We start from the raw sequence: 17,655 nt of genomic DNA on the forward strand, positions 1-17,655 counted from the left end.
GAGAGACACAGGGCCCAACACCTGCCCTCATGGAGCTCCCAGTCCTTAGGAGTTCACAGATCACTATGCAGTCACACAATGACAGTCAAGGTGTGGGGGTGGGGAAAACAGGTGAAGGCCAAAAGATACAAACTTTCAGCTATGAGATAAACGAGCCCTGGGGTGTGACTTACAGCACGGCAACTACAGTTAACAATTCTGTCTGCATATTTGAGAGTTGCTAAGATCTGAAAAGTTCTGAGAGAAAACAAATTACGTAACTACGCATGCTGACGGACAGTTAACTAGATTTACTGTAAGCACTGCACAGTGTGTACAAATACTGGGTCACTATGCCATATACCTGAAACTAATATAATGTCGTGCGTCAATTATACCTCAATAAAAAAATAAAATGAGAGTTGTGACTGCTGCTAGAAAGGGCAGGACCAGGATTAAGGATGCTGATGAGGCGCTGAGCTATAGCCTCCCCAGAGATGTCAGGGGAGGCGCTCCTGAACAAGCAGTGTTTGACCTGAGGTCTTCAGGGAGGAGGACCCTCCAGGAGGCAGGCGTTCTTGGCAAGTCCCCGAGGCAGGCAGGCTCGCGGCACACAGGAGCCTCGAGGAAGATCCGATTCCCCACCAGCACTCTCTTCACTCCCAACTGAAGTAAACGAAACTCTGTGAATACAAACTCTTTATACCATCCAGCATCTGGGGCGCTTTCACACACAGAAATTAATAAGTAGTGATTATTTCAGAAGTCCATCAACACCTGAATCCTCATGTCATCACTTGGTCTTCCTCCAAATTCTATCCACTTTTCATGCACCTGTTCAGGTGGCAGCCCTGCCTAGCGGCCTGTGAACAGAGAGCAGAGACTCTGCTCTCGCAGCCAGGCTCGGAGCGTGTGTCCTGCCCTGGTGTTCCATGGGCCATCTTGCCCGACGGGACAGCAGTGGGAGGGCCCAAACAATGTCTCCGCTGTTCCTGTTCCCCCGTGGAAAGTACACGTTTAACAGAGACTGACACCTGATTTATTTCTCACCTCATGGAACTTAGGCTTACAGAGTTATAATCAAATCACAGAAAACACAGAAAAGCAGACATGCGATAGGTTTGGAAGGCAAATAGTATATTCACTGGGTTAAAAAAAAGTTCCTCATTCCAACATTATCTCTGTGTACTTTCTACAGAAGTATAGCATAGCTGTCCTTGAAACGCAGGGGCTCTATCTCGCAAATGAAAAATGAATCTTCAGGCTAAGGATATAAAAACCTCAGGTAGGCCTTTCCAAATTGGTGTGGGAGTGAAGGGTTTGGAGGCAGTCCAGTCTAAGCACACAGAGACATTTATCACAGCTGCCCAAGTTCATCTTCACTGCTATGTTAATACGAAATGTTCAGCAGTTATTTGGGTTGAGTTAGATTTATTACTACTTTTAATTTAAAAGAAAACAATCAAGGAGAAGAGGGTCCTTTCTTCTCTCCCATCGAAACATTTGTATTCCAAAGACAGAGCGTTTAACGTGGGAGAAATCACGGCTACAATTCATTAGCGAGAGGGAAAACCCATTCTCTTCACATGCAGTTATTACAGAAGGACAGTTCTCTCCATCCATGGACAGAACACCGTGAGACATTCAAAACCCAGGGCAGGCGATCTGCTGAGAGCACATGGGGCTCCTGCCCACAGCTTGTGGGCCTTGACGGCGCCAGGGCTCAGGGCCCCGAGTTACTCAGAAGACCCTTGGAGACACCTCCTGAGGAAAGCTTCGCCTGGGCTTCACTCTGCAGACTGCTCACCAAGTATTCTCAGGGCAGCAAAAGGCTTGTTCACATCGCCAAGAAAGAGAGAGATTTTTGAAAGCACAGCAAAACTGTCAGGCATGTTTCCAAATACAACCAAAGATAAAATTAGATGCTACCCCAAAAGCGTGTTTGTGCAAACTCTAAGCAACATATGAGTGACCGTAACTGTGATGTAAGTGCGGAGGACTGGCCCAGTGGACGTGTAGAAATGCATACTGTTCAGCACTTGGTGTTCTTAGTGAGACTTTCTGCCTTGAGAGTCTCTAACCCTGACAATCTGGACATCCATCGGTCATGCCTTGCACGTTACAAACAACACCCCACTTTCTGGAAAGGTGTCAAAGGGCCCAGCCAAGCAGCTACTTTTCCCAAGTACAATTGATAGCAGATGACAATGTCCAGCTCTTCTCAAGATCCTGACAACTATGTAACAACAAATAAAAAACATCCCAGTGATTTACTGTTCTAATTCTACACTGTTGTGCTCTGTGTTTCTTTAAGGAAGGTGCAAGTGTATGTGTGAGAGTCGTGAAACATGGTGGTTGCCATGGTGATTATCTGTGTTTAGAGAGCGCGTGGAGTAAAGGTCCATGTCGCAGTGGAAGAAGAGTGCATGTTAGCCATGGCTTTTCACAAGTCTAAATCACATTAAGTCCTCAGTTTCAAAGAAATGTTGAAAAAAAGGAATGTAAGTTTTATCTGGAAAGGCCCTAAGTGCCAAAGTGTGTTTTTGTTCCAGGGGCGACTTTCTTCCCAGTGCTTAGATGAGCTCTGAGAACTGAAGAGAGGACCAGAGGGCTGGTACACCAGGGAGAGGGTATTTTCTGATCAGAGAGCTTGCCATGCTGATTTGTGGGGGCATCCACTGGCCCCCCTGGCTTCCTACAATCTGCTCTGCAGCCCTGCAATGCTGATTGGTAAAGCCCAAGTAACCAGTCTACCAGAAAATACCAAGTCCTGTTACCTGGAGCTGCCATCAGAACAGAACTTAGTACCTGTGTGAGACCACACTGCACTCACAAAGGTTAGCAGATGTGGGGTGGCAAACTGATGGAGATGCTCTCACTCTCTCACGTCCAAAACAGCAACTAACAACAACAACCTGATTCCAAAATGGGCAAAGAATGTATTCAGAAGAAGATATGCAAATGGACAGTAAGCTCATGAAAAGATGTTCAACCTCGCTGGTCTTTCAGTTCAGTCCAGTTCAGTCACTCAGTCGTGTCCGACTCCTTGCCACCCCATGAATCATAGCAATGCCAGGCCTCCCTGTCCATCACCAACTCCCGGAGCTCACTCAAACTCACGTCCATCGAGTCAGTGATACCATCCAGCCATCTCATCCTCTGTCGTCCCCTTCTCCTCCTGCCCCCAATCCCTCCCAGCATCAGGGTCTTTTCCAATGAGTCAACTCTTCCATGAGGTGGCCAAAGTATTGGAGTTTCAGCTTTAGCATCAGTCCTTCCAATGAACACCCAGGACTGATCTCCTTTAGGAGAGACTGGTTGGACCTCCTTGCAGTCCAAGGGACTCTCAAGAGTCTTCTCCAACACCACAGTTCAAAAGCATCAATTCTTCGGCACTCAGCTTTCTTCACAGTCCAACTCTCACATCCATAATGACCACTGGAAAAACCATAGCCTTGACTAGATGGACCTTCGTTGGCAAAGTAATGTCTCTGCTTTTGAATATGCTGTCTAGGTTGGTCATAACTTTCCTTCCAAGGAGTAAGCGTCTTTTAATTCATGGCTGCAGTCACCATCTGCAGTGATTTTGGAGCCCAAAAAAATAAAGTCTGACACTGTTTCCACTGTTCCCCATCTATTTCCCATGAAGTGATGGGACCAGATGCCATGATCTTAGTGTTCTGAATGTTGAGCTTTAAGCCAACTTTTTCACTCTCCTCTTTCACTTTCATCAAGAGGCTCTTTAGTTCCTCTTCACTTTCTGCCATAAGGGTGGTGTTATCTGTATATCTGAGGTTATTGATATTTCTCCTGGCAATCTTGATTCCAGCTTGTGCTTCCTCCAGCCCAGCGTTTCTCATGATGTACTCTGCATATAAGTTAAATAAGCAGGGTGACAATATTCAGCCCAGCCTGTTGTTCCATGTCCAGTTCTAACTGTTGCCTCCTGACCTGCATATAGGTTTCTCAAGAGGCAGGTCAGGTGGTCTGGTATTCCCATCTCTTGAAGAATTGCCCACAGTTTATTGTGATCCACACAGTCAAAGGCTTTGGCATAGTCAATAAAGCAGAAATAGATGTTTTCCTGAAACTCTCTTGCTTTTTCCATGATCCAGAAGATGTTGGCAATTTGATCTCTGGTTCCTCTGCCTTTTCTAAAACCAGCTTGAGCATCTGGAAGTTCATGGTTCACATACTGCTAAAGCCTGGCTTGGAGAATTTTGAGCATTACTTTACTAGCGTGTGAGATGAGTGCAATTGTGCGGTAGTTTGAGCATTCTTTGGCATTGCCTTTCTTTGTGATTGCAATGAAAACTGACCTTTTCCAGTCCTGTGGCCACTGCTGAGTTTTCCAAATTTGCTGGCATATTGAATGCAGCACTTTCACAGCATCATCTTTCAGGATTTGAAATAGCTCCACTGGAATTCCATCACCTCCACTAGCTTTGTTCGTAGTGATGCTTTCTAAGGCCCACTTGACTTCACATTCCAGGATGTCTGGCTCTAGGTGAGTGATCACACCATCGTGATTATCTGGGTCATGAAGATCTTTTTTGTACAGTTCTCCTGTGTATTCTTGCCACCTCTTCTTAATATCTTCTGCTCTATTGAGCCCATCTTTGCATGAAATGTTCCCTTGGTATCTCTAATTTTCTTGAAGAGATCTCGAGTCTTTCCCATTCTGTTGTTTTCCTCCATTTCTTTGCATTGATTGCTGAGGAAGGCTTTGTTATCTCTCCTTGCTATTCTTTGGAACTCTGCATTCAGATGCTTATATCTTTTCTGTTCTCCTTTGCTTTTCGCTTCTCTTCTTTTCACAGCTATTTGTAAGGCCTCCCCAGACAGCCATTTTGCTTTTTTGCATTTCTTTTCCACGGGGATGGTCTTGATCCCTGTCTCCTGTACAATGTCACAAACCTCTGTCCATAGTTCATCAGGCACTCTTGTCTATCAGATCTAGTCCCTTAAATCTATTTCTCACTTCCACTATATAATCATAAGGGATTTGATTTAGGTCATACCTGAATGGTCTAGTGGTTTTCCCTACTTTCTTCAATTTAAGCCTGAATTTGGCAATAAGGAGTTCATGATCTGAACCACAGTCAGCTCCTGGTCTTGTTTTTGCTGCCTGTATAGAGCTTATCCGTCTTTGGCTGCAAAGAATATAATCAATCTGATTTCGGTGTTGACCATCTGGTGATGTCCATGTGTATGTAGAGTCTTCTCTTGTGTTGTTGGAAGAGGGTGTTTGCTATGACCAGTGCGTTCTCTTGGCAAAACTCTATTAGCCTTTGCCCTGCTTCATTCCATACTCCAAGGCCAAATTTGCCTGTTACTCCAGGTGTTTCTTGACTTCCTACTTTTGCATTCCAGTCCCCTATAATGAAAAGGACATCTTTTTTGGGTGTTAGTTCTAAAAGGTCTTGTAGGTCTTCATAGAACCATTCAACTTCAGCTTCTTCAGTGTTACTGGTTGGGGCATAGGCTTGGATTACCGTGATATTGAATGGTTTGCCTTGGAAATGAACAGAGATCATTCTGTCGTTTTTGAGGTTGCATCCAAGTACTGCATTTTGGACTCTTTTGTTGACCATGATGGCTATTCCATTTCTTCTAAGGGATTCCTGCCCACAGTAGTAGATATAATGGTCATCTGAGTTAAATTCACCCATTCCAGTCCATTTTAGTTCACTGATCCCTACAATGTCAACGTTCACTCTTGCCATCTCCTGTTTGACCACTTCCAAGTTGCCTTGATTCATGGACCTGACATTCCAGGTTCCTATGCAATATTGCTCTTTACAGCATTGGACCTTGCTTCCATCACCAGTCACATTCACAACTGGGTATTGATTTTGCTTTAGCTCCATCCCTTCATTCTTTCTGGAGTTATTTCTCCACTGATGTCCAGTAGCATATTGGGCATCTACTGACCTGGGGAGTTCCTCTTACAATATCCTATCATTTTGCCTTTTCATAGTGTTCATGGGGTTCTCAGGCAAGAATACTGAAGTGGTTTGCCATTCCCTTCTCCAGTGGACCACATTCTGTCAGACCTCTCCACCATGACCCACCCATCCTGGGTGGCCCTACATGGCATGGCTTAGTTTCATTGAGTTAGACAAGGCTGTGGTCTGTGTGATCAGATTGGCTAGTTTTCTGTGATTATGGTTTCAGTGTGTCTGCCCTCTGATGCCCTCTCGCAACACCTACCATCTTACTTGGGTTTCTCTTACCTTGGATGTGGGGTATCTCTTTACGGCTGCTCCAGCAAAGTGCAGCCGCTGCTCCTTACCTTGGACGAGGGGTATCTCCTCACAGTTGCTCCTCCTGACCTTGAACATTGAGTAGCGCCTCAGCCCTCCTGCGCCCATGCAGCCACCACTCCTTGGACGTGGGGTTGTTCCTCTCGGCCGCCACCCCTGACCTCGGGCATGTGGTAGCTCCTCTGCTGGTCTTTAGGTAAATGCAAATCAAAACCACAATGAGATACAACTTTACACTCACTAGGATGGCTACTATTAAAGAAAAAACGCAGAAAACAACAAGAGTTATTAAGAATGTGAAGAGATTGGAACCCTTGTGCACTGCTGGTGGGAATATAAAATGGTATAGCCCTGTAGAAAACAATATGGAGGTTCCTCAAAAATAGAATAGAATTACTGTATAATCCAGAAAACCCACCTCTGGGTGTATATTCAAAAGAAGTAAAAGCAGAGATTCAAATAAATACCTGCACAAACAAGTTCACAGCAGCATTATTCACAAAAGCCAAACAGCAGAAGCAGCCCAAGAGCCCATCAGCCAACGAACAGACAGTCACGATGCGATATAAACACAGGGTGGAATGCTGCTCAACCCTAGAGAGACAGGGACAACCCTGACACAGGCCACACCAGGGACAAGCCTTGACGACACGATGCTGCATGGAATGCTATGCTATGCTAAGTCACTTCAGTCGCATCCGGCTCTGTGCGGCCCCACAGATGGCAGCCCAACAGGCTCCCCTGTCCCTGGGAGTCTCCAGGCAAGAACACTGGAGTGGGTTGCCATTTCCTTCTCCAATGCATGAAAATGAAAAATGAAAGTGAAGTCGCTCAGTCATATCCGACTCCTAGCGACCCCATGGACTGCAGCCTACTAGGCTCCTCTGTCCATGGGATTTTCCAGGCAAGAGTACTGGAGTGGGGTGCCATTGCTGCATGGAATGAGCCAGTCACAAAAGATGAATACTGGGTGATTCCACATGGATGCAACACTTGAAAGTCAAATTCATAGAGACAGAGAGTAGGACAGTGGTCACCACGGGCAGGAGGGTGGAGTGGACAGGGAGGTGGTGTTCAGTGGAGACAGAGGTTCTCGTGAGAAAGATAAAAGAGTTCTGGAGACGAGGGTGGGGATGGGTGCACAACGATGTTCATGTGCTCAACGCCACTGACTATACACTTCAGAATGGTTAAAATGGTAAATTTCATGCTATGTACAATTTCATGTTTATACTACAATTTTTGAAAAGGAGCCCCAGGTGCAAACGGCCTTTGGGTGAACGTTTGCACGGCGTTATTACTAATAAGCAATGGAACGTCGATGTAGCTGGAGTTATCCTGTTTGTCTAACAGTAGAATGGTGACATTCCCCAGCTAATGGTTTTCATTATAAATGCCCCAAACAAAAACTTTTGCAGCTAAGCGATATTTACAAAACTAAGATCATGGCATCTGGTCCCATCACCTCATGGCAAATAGATGGGGAAACGATGGAAACAGTGAGAGACTTTATTTTGGGGGGGCTCCAAAATCACTGCAGATGGTGAGTTCAGTTCAGTTCAGTTCAGTTCAGGCTTCCCTGGTGGCTCAGAGGTTAAAGCATCTGCTTGGAATGCGGGAGACCTGGGTTGGATCCCTGGGTCTGGAAGATCCCCTGGAGAAGGCAATGGCACCCCACTCCAGTACTCTTGCCTGGAAAATCCCATGGATGGAGGAGCCTGGTGGGCTGCAGTTCATGGGGTCGCTAGGAGTCGGACACAACTGAGCGACTTCACTTTCACTTTCCACTTTCATGCATTGGAGAAGGAAATGGCAACCCACTCCAGTGTTCTTGCCTAGAGAATCCCACGGACGGGGGAGCCTAGTGGGCTTCCGTCTATGGGGTCGCACAGAGTCAGACATGAGTGAAGCGACTTACCAACAGCAGCAGCAGCAGGCTACAGTCCACGGGGTCGCAAAGAGTCGGACACGACTAAGCAACTTCACTTTCACTTTCAGTTCACTTCAGTCACTCAGTCCGATTCTTTGCGACCCCATGAACCCCAGGCCTCCCTGTCCAACACCAACTCCCAGAGTTCATCCAAACCCATGTCCATTGAGTCAGTGATGCCATCCAACCACCTCATCCTCTGTCATCCCCTTCTCCTCCTGCCCCCAATCCTTCCCTACATCAGGGTCTTTTCAAATGAGTCAGCTCTTCACATCAGGTGACCAAAGTATTGGAGTTTCAGCTTCAGCATCAGTCCTTCCAATGAATATTCAGGACTGATCTCCTTTAGGATGGACTGGCTGGATCTCCTTGCAGTCCAAGGAACTCTCAAGAGTCTTCTCCAACACCAGTTCAAAAGCATCAATTCTTCAGCACTCAGCTTTCTTTATAGTCCAAATCTCACATCCATACATGACCACTGAAAAAACCATAGCCTTGACTAGACAGACTGCAGCCATGAAATTAAAAGATGCTTGCTCCTTGGAAGAAAGTGAAAGTGAAGTCGTGTCTGACTCTTTGTGACCCCATGGACTGTAGCCTACCAAGCTTTTCCGTCCATGGGGTTTTCCAGGCAAGAATACTGGAGTGGGTTGCCATTTCCTTCTCCAGGGGATCTTCCTCACCCAGGGATCAAAGCCAGGTCTCCGGCATTGCAGGCAGATGCTTTACTCTCTCAGCCACCAGAGAAGCTATAACAAACCTAGAGACATTACTTTACAAAGCAGAGACATTACTTTACCGACAAAGGTCCATCTAGTCAAAGCTATGGTTTTTCCAGTATGGATGTGAGAGTTGGACTATAAAGAAAGCTGAGTGCCAAAGAATTGATACTTCTGAACCGTGGTATTGGAGAAGACTCTTGAGAGTCCTTTGGACTGCAGGGAGATAAAACTAGTCCATCCTAAAGGAAACCAGTCCTGAATATTTACTGGAAGGACTGAAGCTGAAACTCCAATACCTTTGGTCACCTGATGGGAAGAACTGAGTCACTGGAAAAGACCTTGATGCTGGGAAAGACTGAAAGCAGGAGAAGGGGATGACAGGGGATGAGATGGTTGGATGGCATCACTGACTCGATGGACATGAGTTTGAGCAAGCTCCAGGAGTGGTGATGGACATGCAGGCCTGGCGTGCTGCAGTCCATGGGGTCGCAAAGAGTCAGACATGCCTGAGCAACTGAACTGAACTAAACTGATATTTACCAAAAAAAAATTCCTCCTTCCAGGTCCTCAAACCAAGTGGCCAGTCAGACAGTGACGGGGCCTCCCCGTGGGGCCGCTCTGAAGGCAGGCAGGAACCCTCCCCTTGCTGCACTGACTCAGCTTCAGGAAAAGGCTGCCCTGAAGCTTCCTCAATTGTTTCATGAGGTCTGAGAAAGTTTTTCCTAAGAATCTACAAGCTGGGACAATGAAGATACAAACTGATTTTGAAAATATAGTCACTCAAAGGATAAGTGGGTGGAGGAGCAACAGACGCCTCCAAAGGAAACAAGCAGCTGTCTGTGGTCTGAGGTCAGGAGACCTGTGCAGCCCTGACAGTCAGCAAGCCGGGGGTTTAGGTCAGCAGCACAGGGCTGTCTTTCCTTCAGGGGAGGGGAGAGTCATGGCATGGGAAGGAGTTGGAACGTTGCTGTTAAGAAGCTGAGTTTGAAGTATGAGCTGGAAGCGCAGAAAAGTAAAGAGACACAAAATAACCAGGACACGGTGACATGTGACTGCATATTCATGCAGGTAAGCGTGTTCACAGATTCCTTTCACCAGAGCCAAATAGCGCCCCCCAGAGACCGCTGTCCACGTGGGGGGGCACTTCACTCCAGAGCACCTGACTCATCCAGGTTCAGTCCCAGGACAAGAATCCAACATCTGACTGTCAGGAGGTCCATCGGTAAGAAACCCGCCATCGTGTATTAACCCTTCAACATGGTGATCTTCATGCCACAGAGCTTGGTTCACAAGAATTTATTTTAGGGGCTGGAAAAGTTCACACTGCATCTGGTAGTGGTTCCATCTCAATGACTTCAGAAAACATTCAAGGGTGTACCCCACGGGGACTCCCTTGGGAATGAAACAGAACTGAACCAGCCAGATCTTCTTAAAGATGAAGGTATCAATACTTGGTAAACACAATCTCTCTGGAATCAAAGCACATTTAAGCCTCAGCCTGTACTGAAGAGAAAGACCTTTTTACAAAGAGTGAGGGGAAGTGAGCTGTTCCTTTTTTTCCTCTCATTTGGTTAAAGAATAAGACAGCATATGGTACATAGTGGGTGGCTGCTCTGAACTTAACATGGATGTGTTTAATCCAAAACGGTTTTTGTCACATTCTCTACATGGAACCAGCTGTTAAAACTGATCAGTGGCTGAAAAAGTAGGAGGAGAAGAGTTCGACATCCTGGGATTCCCCAAAGCAATGTTCACCAGTTGCCCTTCGCTCTCAACACCACCTTATCGTGCACTTGTGGGCGCAGCCCAGCTGACTGAGTGCAGACGGCATGCCAGGCACTGTGTTCCTGCCTCACGTAGACCTCGCACCATACCTGTGAAAGAACATAGTCTCCATCACACCGAGGAGGAAACCAAGACCACTGTTAACTTGCTGAAGCCATTCAGTTGCTAAGCTGCTCCTGAACCGCAGAAGCCAGCCCCTGGTCCGACTGGCCCTTTGCATCCAGGGGAAGGAGACAGCCGGGGAGCTGCCTACCAAGCACTTCTCTACCCTCAGCTGAACTTAGCACGCTCCTCCCACGTGAATCTCTTTTCACAAATGGACCAGCATTTCTAGGCGATAATTGGGTAAAAGTGCTTTAGGAAGTGCCTCTCCCACTTCACCCCAGGGCATCTGGTTAAAGTGCAAGTTCTGGTTGAGCCCGTCTGGGAGGGCCTGCGGCTCCAAGAAGCTCCCGGGAGACACTGCGGGAGTGAGTACAGGGCTGAGTACAGGGAATCGGCCGTCACTGTGGGACAGGTCCCAGACCAGCACCATGTCAGGCAAGACACAAGATTGTTCTCAGCACCTCAGAAAGCTTTCAGAGGGCACCCAGTCTACAGCCCTCCCCCCACGGCACCCCCCACCCTGCCCACATCACCCCGAGCCCCCACCCTGCCCTATCACCCCAACCCTCCATGTGCCCCCATCATTCCAACCCTCCATGTCCCCCATCACCCCAACCCTCCAGTCCCTCCATCACCCAAAGCTTCCACGTCCCCATCACCCCAACCCTCCAAGTCCCCCCATCATCCCAAGCCTCTACACCCCCATCACCCCAACCCTCTGGTCCCCCATCACCCCAACCCTCCATGACCCCCCATCACCCCAACCCTCCAGTCCCTCCATCACCCCAACCCTCCAGTCTCTCCATCACCTCAACCCTCCATGACCCCCCATCACCCCAACACCTCCACATCCCCCCACCCCACCTTGCCCCAGAAGAGACAGCAGTCGTTCTAGGAAGCAGACAGGCAGTGGTCTGTCCTCTCCAAGAGCTTTGGGGCCAAATCCAAATGAGCATTCTGGACAGGGGATTCGCAATGTTCACAACTTGTACGAAAGTGGTGCGTTAATTAAATAGTGATTCTAGTATTTGAGGACTAGACAGCCAATGACACAGTAAAAGAATATTTCACAACATCAAAAGCTATTCACAGTAAGTGGGAAGATGTGGTTATAATGTAATTATACATAAGAAAGAAATAGTAGGTCCCACATCAAAACTTCAATGGCAGCTATCAAGGGCTAGGATGTTAAGATGGTTTTATTTCTTTTGCTTATCTATATGTTGTAAACCTTTTACAATTAACTGTCTCACTTCTGAATAAGAAGAACCATAACTTTGACGGCATATTCGAAAGACGACTCGGAGCCCACCGTGACCCTCAGCAGCAGTGAGCTGGGATGAGCAGGTGTCGGGGCTCCGGGCACAGACGAGCAGAGCACCTGGGACGCATTCCTGCCACACACGGTGAGCCTGAAGGAAACTGGCCCTCCAGAGCCAACCTCCACCTGCAGGGAACACGGCCGTGAGAGGGCAAGTTCAAGGGCTGAACATGGAGCCAGAGGACAAGGTCAGAACAGGGGACACTGTGGGGCAGCCCAGGTTCTGCGGGAGTTCGTGAGGGGCATGGTCTGCTCTGTGTGCAGACGTTAGAATTGATAATTCTAATAAGAATTCATAACTCAAGGGACGTTATGAACAAGTGCCGTGTGTGAGAGGGTGTGGGTGCTCCGGGCTGGATGTCTGTGTCCCCGCCGCGTTCACGAGCTGAACCCCAACCCCCAGCATCACAGCATCTTGAGGTGGATCTTCGGTAGGCAGCTGGGTTTAGATGAGATGATGAGGGCAGGGCCCCATGATGGCACTGGTGCCCTCATAAGACGAGCTGGGGACCAGAGCCCTCTGTCACGTGAGGCCACGGCAAGAAGGCGGCCGTCTGCCAGCCAGGGGAATGGTCTCACTAGATCCCTAATCGGTCAGCACCTTGACTGTGGACCTCCCAGCCTTCAGAGCTGTGAGAAGCGGCTGTCTACCATTCACGCCAGCCCAGCTCTCATGTTTTGTCACAGCCTGCTGAGCCGAGACCCGCAGGCCCATGGGAACAACCAAGCATCAGGGAACAATTTTAAGCCAAGCAGGGTAATTCAGTTATGCAAGTAGATCAGTGTTACTAATTCTAACACTGGCCTCATGTCACCTAAGAAATGTCCATAGTTCTTAGAGATGCAGTCTGAAGCAAGCAGGAGTAAAACAGAATATTGCTCCAGGTATTTCTTTACCTGTATAAAAGGAGAGTGTGGGCAAAGCAGCAGAGCACAGTCGCTGTGGAGTCGGTTGACGGACTCACCAGTGCTCACACTCCTCTTCATTCCCTGGCTCTGTGTCTTAGGTTTTTCATGATGAAGTATTTTAATGTGGTCAGGGATTCCAATCTTTCTCCACTCAAGCACAATCCCAAGGTGAGCTAGGACACAGAGCCACATGAAATACATGGGTGCCTTTACACTGGAAAAAGAGCTTCTGTGCAAAGTGAACTTCAGACATCTCACATACACTCACCTGAGCATGGAGACGGCTGCAGGAAATCTGGGTTTGTGGAGCTCTGAGGAGGGAACTATGTCGTAATGAAGCTGTCGTAATGACTGGATTCTGAGTTCAGAAGCAGTTTGCCCAGAAACACAGAGACAACAATGGGGGTAAGAGCCAGTATTCATGCCATGCTTTACAGCTTGTGTGTGTTTCTTCATACGTCATTTTATCTCATTCCTTTCTCATTTAATCCCTTACTTCAATTCTAAGATGTAAGATTACTCTCTACCTTTGACAGACATTCCTGCAGAGTCGCTCAGAGCAGGGAATGTGAGACAGACGTGGCCTCGGCTCTGTCTGCTTGGCACCTCTGTGCCTGGCAAATGTAGACCTGACACATCCCTTCCCAACCTAAAGTCCCTCAACTCGCAGCAGCCAGGTGGTGGAAGCAACCATGCGCCCACAGAGACGAAGGTGGAACATCACTCAGTCTTAGAAAGGAAGGGGACTCTGCCAGTGGCTACAACATGCACGAACATGGAGACATCACGGCGCGTGAACCGAGTCAGACACAAAATGACACACATGGTATGATTCCACTTTACACGAGGCCCCTAGAGCAGTCAGGCGCATAGAACTGGCATGCCAAGGGCTGGGGAGGGGCACGTGGTGAACTCCTGTCTCATGGGGTCAGAGTGCTGCTTTGGGAAGGGATAGAAGTTCTGGAGGTGGGGGCGGCGATGGGAGCACAGAGTGGAGGCGCTCCATGCTGAGTGCTGCGCTGTGAAGTGTGAAATGTCACGTTCTGTCTGTTTCACCTCTGTGCTCAAAATCCTTCCACAGCCATCACCCAGAGGAGCAGTGCTCTCCCCAGGGCCTGATGTCAGGAGCCCACCCTGGGCCGTCCTGCAAAAGCCCTGTGAAGAGGCCACCCTGGAGGCAGACGTGTCCAGCATCCTCACCCCGGGCTGCACACGGACCATTCCTTCCTCCTGGGGCGCACCCCTTCCCCAGTGAGCACCCCACTCTGAGCCGCACCACCTGCCTGTCACCCCTGCTCTGCCCTTTGCAGGCCTCAGCTTCCTCACTGCAAAGCGGTGTGGCACACCTGCTGGTGTGGAGATTAAGTGAGCAGGCACATGTACAGCCCTTAGAACGGGGCCCGGCACAGGGTGAACACTTGTCGCCCGGAGACTATCCTCAGACAGGGCTGCGACCCATGGTCTTAGCAAGAGGCGGTGCCCCCTTCCTCTGCTCCCCACACCGCATCTACACACACTTCTTTTTCTTTTGTTAAAGAAGTAAATAGTGGCATTGTGTGTGTAAACGTGTGGAGGCCGTTGGCCTGTGAGCCCTGGAGGTGAGACGCGGTCTGTCACTTCCTCGCCCAGCACAGCAGCCCGGGCCCACCCCCAACCCATCCAGCTGCTGCAAGACTCCGTGGAGGCTGGGAGGCCTGGGCCCCGGCATGTGCACCTCAGGACGAGGAAAGCAAGGCTCGCCTCGCCAGGCGCAGCACCCCCAACCTCACCAGGAAGGTTCACAGCCTTAAATAATTCAGACGTCTAAGCCCCACACAAGTTAAACCACTGCTACGAGGCAGTGAGCAAGCACCGCCCTGGCTGTGTGGGCGCCGGGGTGCCCTGGGGCAGCAGATCGGGGCCTGCCCCTGGGCCCTGCCCCTCTTGCCCGTCCCTGGGTCTCGCCTCCTGAGCAGAGCTGCCCTGTCAGAGTCTCAGGGCGGGGGGCAGGTGGGGGGCAGTTTGGGATCTGAGTGCCCCAGTGAGGTGGCTGTCACTACCCACGGCATGTGTCAAAGGGTTTCTGCACTGCTCACCAAAAGCAGCGGCTCTGACTTTACCTTGAACCACAGGTAGAGCCGAGGTTTCCACTTACCCCACTCCCCCACCCCGCCCTCCTCACAGGATATGTTAAGCCCAGGAAGAATGCCTTAGTAAACATCGTTTTCTGTTTAAACATGTTAATAATTGTCGAATTTGGTTTGAGGGAATGTTTTATTATAATGGCTGTTAACAGGAAGGTCTCCAGCTGTCAAATCACCTCACATGCTTCACAGAGAAAACTCGAGGAGTCCCAAGGGTGGTCCAGGACCTCGGCGTGGATTAGCAGCCGAGGAGACGGAGTTGGGGGGTGTGTGGAGAACACTCAGGATAGAACAAAGACTCAGACTCTCCACTCAGGGGTGCCTGCTTGTTCCCAGGCTCTGTCCTGACACGTCCCCAGAGGTCCAGTCAAAAGGCAGAACCAGCTGTCTGGGGGTGGGGGCTGGCAGGCGAGGCCAGAGACCCTCCCAGGCCAGGGGCTGCTCAATGACCACCCTGAACAGCCAGGTTCTGCCACCAGCAAACCTTCCCAGATGCACTAATAAGCACTGATTCTTTCATCCTTTTAGAAAAACAATCATCACCTTCAACCAATTTGGGAGCAGTTTTGAAGAACTTTTGAGGAGAATATTTTCAACATCTACTTCCTCCATGAAGCCCTACGGAGGCCTCTAGAGTTGGTCCTACATCTTGAATCTTGAGGAAGCTGCTGAGAGAGGAAATACTGAATTGGGAACAGGTGCAAGGGGCTGTGCCCACGAGAGAGTTGGGTTTTGTGTTAAAACCTGATTAGCAAACCCATCAGAGAACGCAATGGCACCCCACTCCAGTACTCTTGCCTGGAAAATCCCATGGATGGAGGAGCCTGGTAGGCTGCAGTCCATGGGGTCGCTAAGAGTCAGACACGACTGAGCGACTTCACTTTCACTTTTCACTTTCATGCACTGGAGAAGGAAATGGCAACCCACTCCAGTGTTCTTGCCTGGAGAATCCCAGGGACGGTGGAGCCTGGTGGGCTGCCGTCCATGGGGTCACACAGAGTCGGACACGACTGAAGTGACTTAGCAGCAGCAGCAGCAGCTAACCCATCCCTTTATCCACTTTGAGAGCTTCTCCCAGGGACCCCGGCCAGAAGAAGGGAGACCTTGCTTTCTAAATGAGATGAACACCTTAAAAGCTGTAAGTTAAACACCTTCTTAGGTTTCATAGCCTTTGAGAAAGACTTCTTATTAGAAGATTCCTGTTGTAAATACTTTTGTTAAATAAACAGTGTTCTTAATCATGTAAATCTGAGTTGCCCTGAGTTGGATGATTTTGAATGAAAAATCACTCTTATTTTTCCCACCAAATATTCAAGACCTTTTGACTCTCTCAAACCTAAGACTCCACTAAATCCAGACACACGTTCCCCCAAGAATTTGGCTGGTGTCCCAGGAGCCCTGCAGCCTTCCACAGCCTGGCCCTCGTTTCAGCCGCCCCTACGGGAACATTAAACACGGGACAGCACACGGCACGCACAGAGCCTCGCTCCACAAGACATGAAGCCACGGCCGGGCCCCAGCCCAAATGCAGCTGGCCACCGGTGCGGGGTGGGAGGCTGTCTCTGCACACACCCCTGTGACCCCACAGGTCAGGGGCCAGGACAGCAAGACGGGCGCCCAGGGCCCTCTCCTGGACCCGGGTCACTGCTGGCCACTCCATGGGCCGAGCAGCACGTCCTCCCCCGACTCCGATCCTAGGTGCACCATTTGGCCTGGGGAACCCCCACCCCAAGAGTGTTCAAGCAGGCTCCCCAGAGGCAGGGGAGCGCGCCTGGGCCCCCAGTCCCCACCCCAGGGCTTTCACCAGCTAATTAGCCCTGGAGCCACTTGCCTTTGTTCCCTGCAGTCCTGGAGGAACCTGATGCCAAGCTGTGAGCCCACCAGGCAGAGCACACATTCCAGAACCTGGGCTGCCTGCCAACCCGCCTGCCGGAGGTCCCCACCCCCGAAACCCAAGCCCAGGGCGTCAGCCCAGCAGTCCCGGTGGGTCCCACTCTGGCACTGCAGCCCAGGGAGGGCTCCCGGCCCCACCCCTGCCCCAGTTACCACCCGCCACAGAGCAAAGGTGCAGTGGCCCTCACCTCTGTTACCAGCGGCCCAGCTATGGCTGGGGCAGGGCTCTACTGACTCGGGGGCTTTCTCCTCTCATTGTTTCCAGTACCTGAGCCCTGACCCCAGATGGTGCTGAGCCCGGCCCTGTCCATCTGGGCAAAGTTGAGGCTACCTCTAAACCTCATCAAGTCTGCTTTTGGTGAGGAATACCCGAGTGGAGGCCTTCATCACCACCAGGGACACTGGGACCCCGAGATGTCAGGAGACAGTACCAAGAAAACAAAGCATTCTCCTGAAGCTTCCAACACCTGCCTTTGCTCACGGCTCACGTGCTGGTTTCCTCTCTCCTCTCTTGGGTCTCCTTGAATTTCAGTGACCCCACCTCTAAAAGGAAAAAGACCATTTGGGACCCTTTGGGGGTTTCATCTTCTCTGAACCCCAAGACGCTTGGAGGCAGCACCTG

General features: G+C 49.7%; 2 long non-coding RNA genes across 4 annotated transcripts in view; one reads left to right on the forward strand and one right to left on the reverse strand.

The window, feature by feature from the left end:
- Positions 1–17,655, reverse strand: part of LOC129624518 (uncharacterized) — a 72,193-nt gene that overhangs the window by 23,353 nt on the left and 31,185 nt on the right. The window lies entirely within an intron of this gene.
- LOC129624519 (uncharacterized) lies at positions 11,057–16,374 on the forward strand. Of its 2 annotated transcripts, none has more exons than XR_008700999.1 (3): positions 11,057–11,152; positions 12,052–12,296; positions 15,669–16,374. It is a non-coding gene; the product is annotated as an uncharacterized LOC129624519 (long non-coding RNA). The 2 variants fall into 2 exon arrangements; XR_008701000.1 differs by having other exon boundaries at positions 12,055–12,296.

Source organism: Bubalus kerabau, chromosome 12, assembly GCF_029407905.1.
Source record: "Bubalus kerabau isolate K-KA32 ecotype Philippines breed swamp buffalo chromosome 12, PCC_UOA_SB_1v2, whole genome shotgun sequence".
Taxonomy (NCBI): Eukaryota; Metazoa; Chordata; class Mammalia; order Artiodactyla; family Bovidae; genus Bubalus; species Bubalus kerabau.